General features: G+C 38.6%; 1 protein-coding gene across 2 annotated transcripts in view; it reads right to left on the bottom strand.

The window, feature by feature from the left end:
• Positions 1–14,724, bottom strand: part of DLC1 (DLC1 Rho GTPase activating protein) — a 507,940-nt gene that overhangs the window by 417,337 nt on the left and 75,879 nt on the right. The window contains exon 1 of one of the 2 annotated variants that reach the window (XM_058289886.1): positions 7,675–8,727. The exons of the other annotated variant lie outside the window; for it this stretch is intronic. The gene's annotated coding sequence lies outside the window, so the exon portion shown is untranslated. Of the gene's footprint in view, positions 1–7,674; positions 8,728–14,724 lie in introns of those variants that run through there. 2 annotated transcript variants of the gene reach the window in all.

Below are 14,724 nucleotides of genomic sequence, written 5' to 3'. Positions count from 1 at the left end.
GGTGGGAGAGAAATAAATAAATCTTAAAGAAAAAACAAACAACAACATAGAAACAGATGCTATCACAGCTTAATGCGATTTTCAAACGTGTACTCAACTAATGTTACATATGCCAGGCATTTGGCAGCAGTAAGGATGCCTAGAGCAGATATGATTTTTCTTAACTCCTTTATGTAAAAACACAAACAGCAGAAGATAACATGTTTTTAAAAGCATTTCTATGATTCTAGTGAAGCCAGCCAACTTTCAGTAAAACACAATTAGTATTTCTCCTTTAAAATATTCATGCCATCTAATTGAAATTTGACTGGGCTAGAATTAGGTCATGGGAGAGAGAAATCTTTAATAACACGATGCAAGACTTTATCTCCATATGATTTCATGCAGATTTCCTTTCTTTAGCAGCGATCTCTCTTTTTATCCCTCCCTCAAAAAATTATTCTCTACTTTTACATATTTTGAAAAATGTTGGAATTTACTCATTATGCCTCACCAGCTCTCCCCAAAAAACCAAACTCCTGTTAAAATACTTTATTGACAAATTACTTAATGGAGCTTAAAATATTTGTATATGAAATAGATTATGTCTATTTAGGTTGTCAAATCATCAAAAACTTTAGTGAAGTAGAGAATAAACTATCTATAAGGAACCAAGTTAATGGAATAAGTAGCATATAACTTTTTCTGAGAGACACATCCAAGATTCCTTCATTTTTGGTCTTTAGAAGAAAAATAGGAGAAGTAGGTATTCAGCTTAAAAATATTCTTTTGGGAGTGGCTGTGGCTCAAGCGGTTGAGTGCCTGCTTCCCACATGGGAGGTACCGGGTTCAGTTCCTGGTACCTTCTAAAAACAAAAAAAAAAACAAACAACAAGCAAACAAATTATGAAACCAATTCAGGGGAGCTGATGTGGTTCAGTGGTTGAGCACCAGCTTCTCACATACAAGGTCCTGGGTTCAATCCCCTGCCCCAGTACGTCAACAAAAAAAAGTTCTTTTAAGGCTAACCTATTTTTATGTATAGCTCAGAGGTTTTCACTGAACTTGCAAACCTTTTTCTCATTCTTAGCTCTTGGGTTCAGAGTTATTCCAGGACTTGGGGAAAATTTTTAATGAACTCTGTCCATCCATTAGAAATCACCTTATCAGAAAAGGGCAGGGTCTTGTGAAAGTGCAAGTTAGGGGTTCAGTGGTGGCCTGGTTACACATCCAGGTCCCGGCTGTTTAACGGAGTTTCCAATAGTGTCTAATTTCCTTGCAGGGAGGAGCCCAGACACAGTCAGCATTTGACTTACCACCCACCTGACAGCTCAGGTCAATCATTTTCTTAGCAGCCCAGGTGTAACACAGAGAAATCTTGAAACATGCGGTGATTTTTCCTGATTACACTGAGACATTCTTGGGAATATCTGGTTTCTGAGAGAGTCCAGAACTAACACCGCCTTGGACGGCAGTATTCCATCAAGGATACAGCAATTTCTCAATATCTGTGTTTGGGGGGATGGGACTGTGTCCCAGGCACCAGTTTTCAAAAGTTCACAGCCTTCTTAAGGACACTGCTCTAGGCTCTGAGCACTCTAGGCATTTAGGTGGGTTCTGCCAATGAATCACCTGATGAATTAATCACAATGTTTTGCCTTGTTAACTTTTTTCCTACAGAATCCCCCATAATGGAGTAAGGAATTGCTCTTGCTCTGAACTTGTTTCGATTGGAATTTTTCATACAACAACAAAAAAAGAGCTTATAGCTAAGTTTAATTTCTAAACTTTGGCTGTCTTTTGGATGATAACACATTATGATTAAAATCTGCTTTTGCCTTATTAAAAATATTTCTGTTAAACAAGGGACATAGATCATACTCTTTATCCTCAGCATGGTGAGATGTGGCTTCGCTCAAGTGGTCACTTTCTATTTTCAGCTTTGCTATCATTTCTAAGAACACTCTAACACAGACACTGTAACCACACTAAATGAAAATGAGCCATCCAGCCTCATCACCTCAGGCGATGCACGAAGGGGCCACGAGGAACTGAACTTTCAGGAGTTCCACACGTACAACTTTCACTGGAATCAGGAAGAAGATGAAATCATTGAGTACTCAGCTACTTCTCCTAGCTGGGTAGCCTACCAGGTCTTGAAATCCCTGATACCAACTTTAGTTTAATTCTCATCTTATTTTGTTATTTACTTATGTACACTTGAGCTTATTTTTATCACCAGGTGCTCCTCTGTCTACCCAAGTCATAGTAAATACATTAGAAACATTTGGTGATAATGGTAGTATAATTTCAGTAATAAAAAGTTTCCATTTCTCAAGCACTTCCTGTGGATCAGGTACCATATTTGGTATGTTACTACACGATCTCCTTTAGTAAGAGCACTCACAGATAACCTAAGAGGGAGGTACTAGTATTGCCCCAATTTTATGGGGAGAAATGGAATCTCCTATAAAGGTCAAACACCTAGTGGAGGGCAGGGTTTATTGTCTCCGTTATTTATGAAAGCAAGATGTCTATTAAAGAACCATTGTTCTGGTGATACCTTCTAAATTCTGTGTGTCTCAGTTTTCTGACCTCTAAAATGGGAGTAATAAAAAAAGTAGTTAAGGGGAAACATGAGCTAATACTATGTGCAGAGGACTTAGTCCATGGCACACTGTTAGCACTCAACAGATGCTAAGTGACATGATGATGATGATGACGATGATTACTCTCTCAGATTTTGATTGTTCTTCTTAGCTGTGGAATCCATGGTTGACTTTGAGCTGGAACTAGCTCTGGTATGCCCGTGTTATTTCCACATAGATGCATTATTTGAACAAAAACATTGAACACTATGATTCTTTATTCTTAATTGCTTAACCCATGTTTTTCAACAATGATTTGTCTGTTATACAACAACAACAAAAAACTATTTGCTCATACAAAATCTTATCTGCTGCTCAAAATGATCTGGTGATGTAAGTGTTTTCATCAGCTTCCCTTCTTTACTTATGTCTAGAGAAGTTTAAAGGAGATGTGGGATGTGCCTCACACCACAGAGGATCACTCGGCAAAGATACAGATCAGAGCTGGTTTTCTGACTCTCATCATGATGTTTTCTGTACACCACCCCATTTACGTTCTGGAAAATCCACTCGTGCTCTGCTCTCACTGGGCTCACTGGAACTTTACGACCAAGCCATTTGTGGATGTTCCCACCTACTTCTGGTTCTTAATGAGCTTCTAATGTTGCCTTCTGAGAGTGGTATTAACCTCTGGTCTTGGGCTCTGGTGGCTCTTGCCAAGCTCTTATTTTCCCTCCCTTTAATATTCTGTTCATGAACTCTTGTGATTAGTAATCGAAGAAAAGGTGGCATTGGTGTGGAGAAAGTGGCCATGGTGGCTGCTGGGGGTAGGGAGTGGGAGGAAGAGATGAGTTGTGGAGGCATTTTTGGGACTTGGAGTTGTCCTGGGTGATGCCGCAGGGACAGTGACCAGACATTGTATGTCCTACCATGGCCCACTGGGTGGACTGTGGGAGAGAGTGGGCTATGATGTGGACCATTGACCATGAGGTGCAGCGGTGCTCAGAGATGTACTCACCAAATGCAATGAATGTCTCATGATGATGGAGGAGGTTGTTGTTATGGGCAGAGGAGTGGGATGAGGGGGGTAGGAGGTATATGGGGACCTCATATTTTTTGAATGTAACATTAAAAAAATAAATAAAGACAAAAAATGATTATTCAATCATTATAGGATGTCTGAAAATGGGAAAAAAGTCCTATAACTCCCACAGATGGCCACTCTTCAGTGCTGTTTTTATTTTCCTCTTTCACTCCCATTCATCCCACAAGCATTTATTGACAAACAAGTCTTGACAATATCTGACAAGCTACATATTACGCTAATTGCTGGGAATGAAAAGAAAGACTAATTGAATTTTAAACCTGCTCTCTAAAGCTCCTACTTCCTTACAATCTCCTGTCCATTATTAGGATGGCTTTTCTCTTTGAGTTATTTGAATTAAATAACTAAAACACTTCGTTATTTCAATCTAATAAAGAAACAACCTCTTCACAGATACAAACCAGCTACAATCATCTTTTCCACCCATCCATCTCAATTAATGAGCAAACTTCCTATGCATGCTGTTTAATTGCCTTCGGTTTTCTTTTGCTGGGCATTCAAATCCCTGTTTAATCCTTTTACGTTCAGTCATATATTCGCTAATCCACTGAATCCAAAATAAACAACCTCTTTTTAACTAGGTCCCAAGATCCGTGCCACCTTTATTCTGTTTAACTATTTTAAATTAAAAATAACAACAACAAAAAAACCCAAAAACCTAAGCCTATCTCTCTCTAAGCTCTACTCTCTGATCATCAGTTTAATGCCAAAACAGAAGCTCAAAGCCCCTGTTTCACAGAAGCGAATGGTGCGTTCTGTCTCCACACCAAGATCTACCAGGAGTTGGGCTTCTCTGCAAAACCCTTTGGTTCAAGTCCTGCTCAGAAGGAGTCTAACACGCGTGGGGCCACAGGCACATAGTCAGGCTGCGTCCCTCAATCTGGAGGTATGCACAGTTGCCTCATCTTCTTTGAATTCTTATGTACACATTTTGCCATTTCTTCATGTTCATGATAAAACCCAGAGCCAGATGTAGATCATCTCGCATCTGGAACTTTGCTGCACTGTACTGGTTTCTACGTAGATTCTCATTAGAAGGCAGTGCCCACACTGATCAGCTCATTCTCCAAGAGGAAACTTATAAAACGAAAGCAAAAGATGAACTTTATATGAGCCCATTTGTATTTATTTTAAGCCTATAAGACCTAATTTCTCTATATGCGATTAAACTATCCCTGACATATTCACAGCGAGGTGTATGGTATGGGCAAGTGTGGAGAGAGCCACAAAGAATTCTCCTTTTTTATTAGCTTATTAATGTAGTAATAAATTTATTTTAATACAATAAATTTTATTCTTTTATTAATACAATGTCCTTAAGAGAGAAAAAAAAAATGAAATGTGCTTTCTTTGACCAGGCCTTCTAATAATCACATAGCCAGGCATATGGGCACTGTTTTGCACCATTCATTCCTCAGTCTGGTAGCGTGAAGTGTAGTGACACTGTGAGTGTTGATAGTGGGTCTTTTAAGTGGTAAGGACATAGAGGAACTCAGTGTGCTTCCTGAAAATGGGGGCAGGGGAGAGCATCATGGCACACATAGCACCCTGACGAAATGCCATAGATCAGAAATGGCCTACACTGGTTTTATGAGAAATACATTTGCCTTGGAACGTGCAATGTTGCAGCTTGCATAGCAGCATATGTTGTCATATATGAGGTGTGATGCAGATAAAATAGCCAATTCTCCCATTTTACACTACACTGGTCAGACAATTAAAAAAAAATACCGTGACAAGTTCTGTATTCCACAAAGTGAGGATCATGGAGAAGGCTCAGAGTAGATGTATAAGCCAATTAAAGGACTGAAAATTAAGCTGTAGAAAGGAAGATGAAAGAAACTGGGTTTATTTGACCTAGAAATGTACATTTATGTTTTCACGTGTCCATTTAGGCTGTTTGTATTTCCAGCTCAAAGAACTGGAAATTGGCTGCAGCAATAGAGATTTAGGTTAGATAAAAGAAAGAAAAGTATGGCTACTTTAGATTCTCAAACTGTTTCCGAAGGTTGTAAAACCTTCTCTGAAAGTCACTGTTTGGGATGGTTTTATTAAGATAACCATTTGAATATGGATATGAATTAGACAAACTCTTTTCTAGCCTTATGATTCTAAGAGACACCAGTGTAAAATTAACATAATTATGGTCACATGGGTGATTTTTCTTGGCATAAACATGACATGTAACATGATAGTCACAAACGTTATTCCCTTAAAATGTTTGTTGAAAGTATATTAAATAATTTTAAGAAAACGTTTGCATGTGAAAAACTTGCATTATTTGGTAAATTTGTTTCTTTTTTTGTAATGATTTTTTCCCCCACCTAAGCAACACTGGTGACAGCTTAAACTCTTATTTTCTTTTTTAAGAGGCACAGCAGTTTTCGGTCTGCAGAGTGGCCTTCTACTGGACATGTTTGACATGTTCATGCTTCCTTGTGTGTAATTACTATATCAAAGCATTCTGATGTGGTAGAGTGATAGCAGAATTATGAACAGGGTACAGTGCTGGCACTGTCATCTCTTCTACTAGCTTAGCCTGTGATCTTGGACAGGTCACTTCAGAATGTCACTCCTCATTCCCTGGTTGAGCACCTGGGGGCAGTGAGAGAAGACATGGCCCCAAATGGTTTTGCCATCTCTGACGTTCTATTCAGGGATTTTATTAAATCATAATTCAGGTAAGTCCATAAATTATTTTCAACATATTTACAAATAAATAGGTTCCTTTAGTCATGTTTTAAAAGTCTCAGCATGACAAATTGTTAGTCAACAGTTTAACATTTGTCAATATAAGTTATTCTAACATAGAATTCAAGAATAAATTAGCTAAGGCAGCAGTAGTCACCTTGTACTATATAAAAGATTATAATTATAACACCTATTTGCTTTCTTATGAACCAACTGTCAAAACTGTTTCTTTCATTTAGTATGTTTTCTGTTCATCTCATAGATTTGAATATACACATACATGATGGTCTCTGCATAAATACAAAATATAAAATAATAAATTCCATTCTTCAGAAATATAAATATAACAGTATGCTAAGCATTATAAGTCCACGCTATTTCTGTAACTATTAAATTTCCTTCCTCATATATCACACATTCAAACATTTAAGATGCCTTAAAGAGGCTAAATACCGGTGAAAAGGTAATTTTATGATTTCATGAATCATGGATACATGATCAGTATTTCATATGATTGTAGTGATTTCCAGATGCCTTAAAACAGTCATAATGAACATCACTGTCATGGAAATTTGCTTCCATTTTTCAAAACTTTTCACCTAAAATATCATCTAGCAATGACTCCAAGATGATATACAAGTTAAATTCTAATTATGATATTTTAATTTCTGAAACTCAGATTAAATACTAGCTAGGACAAAAAAAAAATGAATTCTGAAATTTCACGTTTGTAACTTGTTTTTTAAAATGAACATTTTAAGCTGTGTATAAGCAATTTGACCTGTAGTTGAAACTGGTTGGAGGGAAATACTGAGGAAGCCAATATTCATAATTTTAAATGTGACACACGATATCTCTCCCTGGAGATTCATTATCAAGGAAAAGTCACTCTGGTAAGAGTTACCCACCCTGTTGGCAAAAAAGGGTTAAAAAAAAAAAAAGGAAGACGAATTCATTTACACCTCCCACTGATGCGTGAGAATGTGTATGTGTTTTATTTAATGCCATGTACCAGGAAAACGTATAATTCTTTTAATTAATAAGTCAAGAATAAAAAGGGATCCAAAGAAAATGCTCCTTTATAAAGAGTAAAATCTAAAGGGAGGCTACTTTAAAACTGATGTTTGGTTGAAAACGATTTGGCTCAGACTTTTCTCCTTGCTAAACATTTCCCACTTCTGACTGCCCGGCTTCCTGGCTTAGCTCTGAACCCGAGGAAGGCAGCCCCCGGGTGCTAACATCCCCCTCAGTCTTCCCGCCTCTGCGCAGAAGGGCCGCGCCCGGCAAGGTGGCGAGCCCGCGCTGTCTTACCTACACAACGAGGAGGTGAAGCACCGCTCGGGCTCCCCGCCGGCCTCTGCAGAGACGCCGTTCACATTTCGTGGCCGGGATCGTGGCTCTCTTCCGAGCAGTTGGACTCAGGGTGTGATTCTAACAAAAACAGCCTCGGCAGCTGGAGGGAGCCTGAGCTGCAGCAGGACGCTGTCAAGGCGTTCCCAGGGACTTCTCTCCGCGCGCTCAGAAGGGGCCTCCACAAGCAGGCCCACGGTGCTGCAAGGCATTTCCTGCTGGGGGAGCGAGCAGCGAGAGCCCGAGCCCGGGCGGGAGCCGGGCCGGGCCTCCTGATTTTACACAGAGCTCCAGTGAGTTTGTCAAAGCTCTTGAGGTGATTAGCTGGAGAGTCATAAAGTCCTAGAGGTTTTTTTTTTTTTTCTTTCTTCCCCTGCCCCAAACTGCTAATGGAAAAAGAAAGAAAACAGTTTTCTCCCCCACCTGCGACTTTTCCACTCTATTAAATGGATGGGCACAGCGTAATCAAAAATACCTTTTCAAAAGATCTTTTAAGTGAGACGAAGTCTGACTTTCTAAGAAAGTAATTCTTCTAATTTTTAAAGTCGTTTTGCACGACTTAAAATTGAAAATGCTCCAGCCCCAAATCTTGTACCTGAGAAGATCCGAAGGGGAGATCCCCAGAATCCAGGCACCAGGACGTTTCCTTCAGGATCTCTGCGATCCCGAAGCACTTGGGAGAAGGCGCGTCCTCTTCGTTATGGCACACGCAGCTGTACCTCCTCGCGGATCCTCCAGAGCTCCACAAATCCTGGGCTGGAGAAGCCCAGGACAGGCTCCATCTTGATCATATTAGAGTCTTGCTGACATTAAACACTTGCAACCACTTCCACCTAGCATGACAGAGTCTCTGAATCGCGTCTCCAGAGCCGCTCTGGGTATCTCCAGCCTCCGTCCAACACAACTTTCGTCAACTATCATCTGTTTATCTTTGCTGCTTTCTTCTGCCTCCACTGAATGACTTCCTCCTAGCCGCTCCAGGCTGGGAACTTGGACTACCATTTGGTTTTGATTAAAACCAGACAGCCAACTCTGGAGAATTTAGGGAATAAGCTAATGGAAACTGCAAGCATGGCTTTAATTAGCGCATCAATTAATAATAGATGTTAGCTTGTCCTGTAATAAAATGTCAGAAATGCAAAAGCCTGGGAAGCTCAAGTGGGTTCAGGGAAGAAGAGAACACCAATATGCATTCCTTTATGACCGAGAATCCTCCTTGGGAGAAGGGCAAGGAAAGGAGAGGGCATGGCCTTGGGGCAGCCAGGTTGTGATGAGGCCAGTGGAGCCACTGCATTGTTTATAGGAGAAAAGCAGGAAACAGGGTCTCTGAGTTTAATTATCTTGCTCCTTTGAAACTGCTCAGCCTTGCCCCCCCTTCTACTTTATTTACAATCAACCCATTCTTTTGCTCTCCGTGACAAACACTTCTGCAGTGGTTGGTGATCGCATCAATTCCAGGGTTGGGTCTATGGGCGACTTGCAAACTTCTAGGGGTTTCCAATAGTGGAAGCACAAGGACAGTTCCAATTCCAATATGATAAAAGAGTGACATGGAAAGAGGTATAAGAAGCATTAAACCTGTTGGCTGTAAGATCCATCCTGGACTTCTCTGAAATTGTAGTTTCCTTCCATTGTTCACTTTTATTCTCAGTCAGGTCTAATGTCCACAAAGGTTGGCAGATACCTGGATGTCACAAATGACCAACCCTTTAGTACTCCCTGAGAATATTGGGTAGGTGATAACTCGAAAACGTATGACATTATCGCCACTACTTTTCTTATTGGATAAGTGAAATCTCTCAAAATTAATGGACTATTTTAGAGACAGGAAGAATGGCAAGAATGATGTATGCGATTTGTGAATTTGAAGATGGGACATCTTCAAATAAAAACAAATGGCAGAAGCAGTTTTTATAAGTTTAGATCTAATATTACCGCTTAAAATATGAACATTTACATTCTTTTAATTAAACTTTCAAACAAATGCTAAGAAGGAAGTCCGTCCTTTCATAAATTCCTTAAAGAGTTATTTATAGTCATAGTCAAAGTACTTCCATGGACTACGCTCAACAATCTTTGTGGGTATTCTTATTTTTATTTTACAGATAAAAAATTTTAGAAATTTGTGGAAATAATTTTCTTATAGTCAAATGATGGAGAATGGCAAATTCCACGTGGAATCCATGTCTTATAATCCTATATTTCATGCTTTTTCCTTCCTTAGAGTAGTTCAACTTTCTCTTAACTTCCAACCTATTTGCTGTGTGAAATTGGGAAAGCTTCTTAAACTCTCTGAGTTTCAGATTCCTCTTTAAAAGCAGGGATAATTCTACATAAATCCCACATTGGAAAGCAAGACTGAGTTTTTATAAACATATATTTATAAATTTATATTTATTTCCCTAAGGAAAATACTAGAGCAGAATGGAATGAGAACTGATGTAACTGCTTTCCTAAAATAACTTGTGTGTCTCTCTCTTTCTCTCTCTCTCATCTCTCTCTCTCTCTCTCTCTCTCTCTCTCTCTCTGTCTCTCTCTCACACACACACACACAATCTCTCTATATCTTTAGCTCTACCTTATCTATCTCTCTCTGTAGCTCTGGCATATATAACAAGAGTTCAAAAAATATTAGTATCCTGCTAAATCTTCTTAGCTAGCCTCTCCTCATGAATAATACCCTCTTCCCTTATATAATTTAGCTTTGTTTCTATTATTCTTGCCTTGAGAAACAACAAAACCCTGTTTTACATACATTTCTCAGATACCTTTTTAGAGCTCTAGACATTCTTAGTAGTAGTTTCTCTTTAACATTCTTTTCTCTAAACAAACGACTTCATGCTTTATTCTATCATTAGAAGAATTACTTCCCAATTCTTTAATCATTCTTATGTGTTGTTGATCCTTCAGTTGCCTGAGCACAAATTTCAGAACTTACATTCTCCTAGAGGCTTTGCCATTGAGTACAAAGATAAATAATGAGATAACTTCCTTAATACTTGTCATACTGTTAGACATGTAAAAGAGTTCAGAGTATTAGCCCCTTCTCCTTTCTATTTGTAAACCTAAATATTTCACTCCCTGAAATGTTTGGTAATTACTCTACACTAGATTAGCTAATAAAGCATCATATTAAGGCACGTAAGAACTTGAAAACAGCATATCAGAATGGGGGGCGGACTCTAAAATGAACAGCTAGTGTGACCCTGTGCAAGTTACTTAACCTCTCTGAGCCTCAGTTTTAGTCTCTGTTAACTAAGATTGTTATAAAATCATAGGACATAGTGTAAAATCATTAGACTTTACAGCTGGTGTAACGTCCAGTGTCAGGTAGTATTATCTTTACCATTTAAATCCTGGTCCTTTTTGATCCTTGCATCTTTCTCTGCAATGATATTTTTATGTGTGTATGTATGTGTGTGCATGCATGTTTCTATCTATCTATTGAGTTCTGAGTAAAATGTATGCATTTGCTACAGTTTTGTTGCGAGAGCAGTTACGTACTCAGAGGGGAGAAAAGGGACTAGTAGAAGGAGGATTAGAAGTTATTTTGAAAATTAGCTTTCTTCCCATGTATGATGATCTAAGTAATAAACATTGGTTATGACAGTCTATCTCGTAATTCCACAATTATATTTGAAAATCTGAATCTAGACCTCTTTTACAGACTTGTTCAGTGACTCTGATGTAGTACAATAAAGTTACAAATATGCAAAGTGTGATTTATTCCTTGAAAGTAATATTTTACTCTCTTATGAACTGAGTAGCAAACATCATTAATTTAGTACCCAGAGCCAACATCTGTGATACGTTACACTATAAGCTGTCTGTTAAACATTATTTCCATATTTATGAATAATAGTTTCATAATAATAATGGATTTGTAATTAATATATATTGAGAGAATAAATGCCTTTAAGTTACTGTAGAAAGGGCCACACAAGCACACTAGTGTAATAAATTTAGGAGCACAATGTCCATGAAAATTAATCCTCCAAAAATCTGTATTTAACAAGACTTTGCTTGTAATTTATTGAGGTTATCACATGTATTTCTAAGAAATAAAATTAGAATGTGTTTGATGATATTTCTAGTTTTTTTTTTCGTAATTTTTGCATGTACTTTCTCCCAATCAGTTCATCTTGAAACACACACCTGGATAGAAAAACTTCTGAAGTTATATTTAATAATTTGCATGTGCATGATTCAATTTTTGATCACCTGTGTCAAAATTTTGATACTTCACTTTCTCTAATTATTTAGCTATTCATCTGAAAGTATTTATCAAAAGAGCACAATTAGGTTTGATTCTAAAGTGACAAAAGTAGCAAAGTCCTGTAAACTATTCTAAACCAATTACACCTGCTTCTTGGGTTACTATATTCACTGCTCCTCTTCATTCAAAATTAGTACAATCCCGGAATGGCTATGAATAAAAGATGCTTTGACGAATTTTGAAAGGCTTCAAAAAATAATCTTAGCAAATGGGTTGAAAAAATCATATTGGCACAAAGTCACTAGAGAGTAGATAGTCTTAGAAGCTGCTGAATCTCATAGTTTGGACAGTAGAACTGGGGTATGCCCAGAAGTGCAGAGGCTCCAAGGCTCGTTTCGTAGAGCTCTGGTTGTGTGCATCTGTCAGGTGTCACACATGGATTTATTCGTTCTCTAGGAAAGCTTAAGCTAACATCACCGTATGCCACACTCCAGGTATGCTTTTAAAGCTTTACCATAATATTCTCTGAAATTCTTTTTTAACAGACAAAAAATGGTCCTTGCATCTTTAGTCTATGAAAAAATGTGTTTCCCCCTCATGTTTGGCTTAGAACTCACGCTTCCTCTAGCTCCTCCTCTAGCCCTTTCAGATGGTAGCTGCACACTCTCTCCCACATCCTGTGCTCGCCTGGGAGAAGGGTGCTTCTGCTGTGTCCAGAGTCTTTCTCTTCTCTGCTCTAATTAAATCTCTGCTCTTCCAGCACCTTTCTACCTGGCTTCATATCCCATATTCTACTATAGCACCTGTAGCAGCATTCTCAGCCTACCATGGGGAGGATTTTGCCATCATGACAAAAGCTTACCTCCTCGAAAGAATATCCATTCTGTTTCTGTTAAAATACAATAAAAAAAAAAAAGGTTTCCCTTTAAAATGGAATAGTGTGGGTGTCGCAATACGGAGCATGTTATCGTGCCTCATCGCCATTCACACATTCATGTAATATTTATTGCATGTTCACTATGTATGTGACACTGTTCTATGAACTTGGGATACATCAGCAAACACAACCAAACAAAGAACCAAAGAACTTTGCCCTTGTGGAATTTACACTGGGGTGGTGTGTGTGTGTGTGTTTGTGGGGGGGAATTAAATAAGCAAAAAGCATAATAAATTATCTAGTATATTACCATAGACACAAGAAAAAGCAGAGCCTGGTAAAGAGTATGGGGAGGGAAGGGTGAGGGAGAATTGTTGCAGAATTAAATAAGAGGTTCTAGAGTAGGCTTCACTGAGGAGATGACTTTTTAGGGAAGATCTGAAAAAGGTGAGGAAGATGGCCATTTACAGCACTATCAATGTCAATGTCAAAATCAATATCAATGTGGCTAGAATGGAAAGCGGGAGGGGCAGAAGACCAGAAGATGAGGTCAGCAGGTAAGGAGGAGATCTTCGTTACGTACTTGGCTTTTGACTGAGGGAAAAGGGACCATTGCAAGGTTCTGAGCAGAGGAGGATGGGATCTGATTTACATTTCGAGAGCTGTGGTGCTAAGAATAGGATGAAAGGAGATAAGAGCCAAAGTAGGGGACCAGTGGGGAGGTTAAGGCAGTAATATAAGTGAGAGACTTGGATGGTGGCTTGGAGGAAGGTGATGAGAAGGGTCAGATTTGAACTTATTTTTTTTTAACTTTAGTGCCAAAAATATTTCCTGAAGAATCGAATTTGTTATGTAAGAAGAAAAGGAGAGTCAAAAATGTTTCTTGAGCAGCTGAAGCTCCAGTCATCACTGACAAAGACAAATCTGGAGTGAAGAGTTTTGGGTGGTGGAGGTCCAAATTTTAGTTTGGGACATCATGCATTTGAGCTGTCTGTTAAACACTCTAAAAGAATGTCAAATAGGCAGTTGGGTATATGAATTCAACTTGGAAGAGACATCTGGAATGAGGAAATAAATTTGGGAGTCTTGAACATATAGCTGGAATTTATACAAGACTGGATGAGTTCGCCAAAGGGAGTGAATGTAAAGAGAGCAAAGAAGAAGACAAAGACCTAATTGGCTATTGGATTTAGCAATTTGGAGGCCATTGTTTCAGAGAATCATGTTGTCAAAGGCCTGATTAGCTTAAAAGAAAATCAGAGGAAAAGACCTGGAGACAGCAAGTAGAGCCAACTCTTTGGAAGATTTATACTGCAAACGGGAGACAACAAATGACATAGAAACTGTCTGCGGTAGTGAGAAGCTTTTGTGAGGATGAGGAAAACATTTTTAAAAATCAATATTATATATTTCCAAAGACACTCTCTCTCCCCCCAAAATAATGATGCAGGGAACAGAGTGGCAAATTAATTAGAAGCATCAAAATGGCAACAATTTTGCAAATATGTCTGTGTGCCGCTTGTAATCCTACCTTCAGTGTTTCTCTAAATTAATCTAGCTCCAGGTGCAGAAAGAACCTTTCCCCCCAGGCTGTACACTCCAGCTCTATCCCTTAACGTTGCAAAGAAAGCTGAAGTGTTTTCATTTCCTTCATCATGTACTTCATAGTATATTTTGCTCTTATTTTCTAGCTGAGCCTTTTTGCAACGTTCTGCATTTTATTTGTCCATTCATACTTCAGTTCTCCCAGATTTCAGCTGCTTTTGGCATTTCTAATATGTATTTTAATAGCTTTACTGGCACACAATAAACTGCACACACATTAAAGGCATACAGTTTGAATGTTTTTGCTATATGCATATACCTTTGACACCAATACCACAATCAAACTAACGAATACAGCCATCACCTCCAAACC

Source organism: Dasypus novemcinctus, chromosome 29, assembly GCF_030445035.2.
Source record: "Dasypus novemcinctus isolate mDasNov1 chromosome 29, mDasNov1.1.hap2, whole genome shotgun sequence".
NCBI lineage: Eukaryota > Metazoa > Chordata > Mammalia > Cingulata > Dasypodidae > Dasypus > Dasypus novemcinctus.
This window is presented reverse-complemented; position numbering and strand designations above follow the sequence as displayed.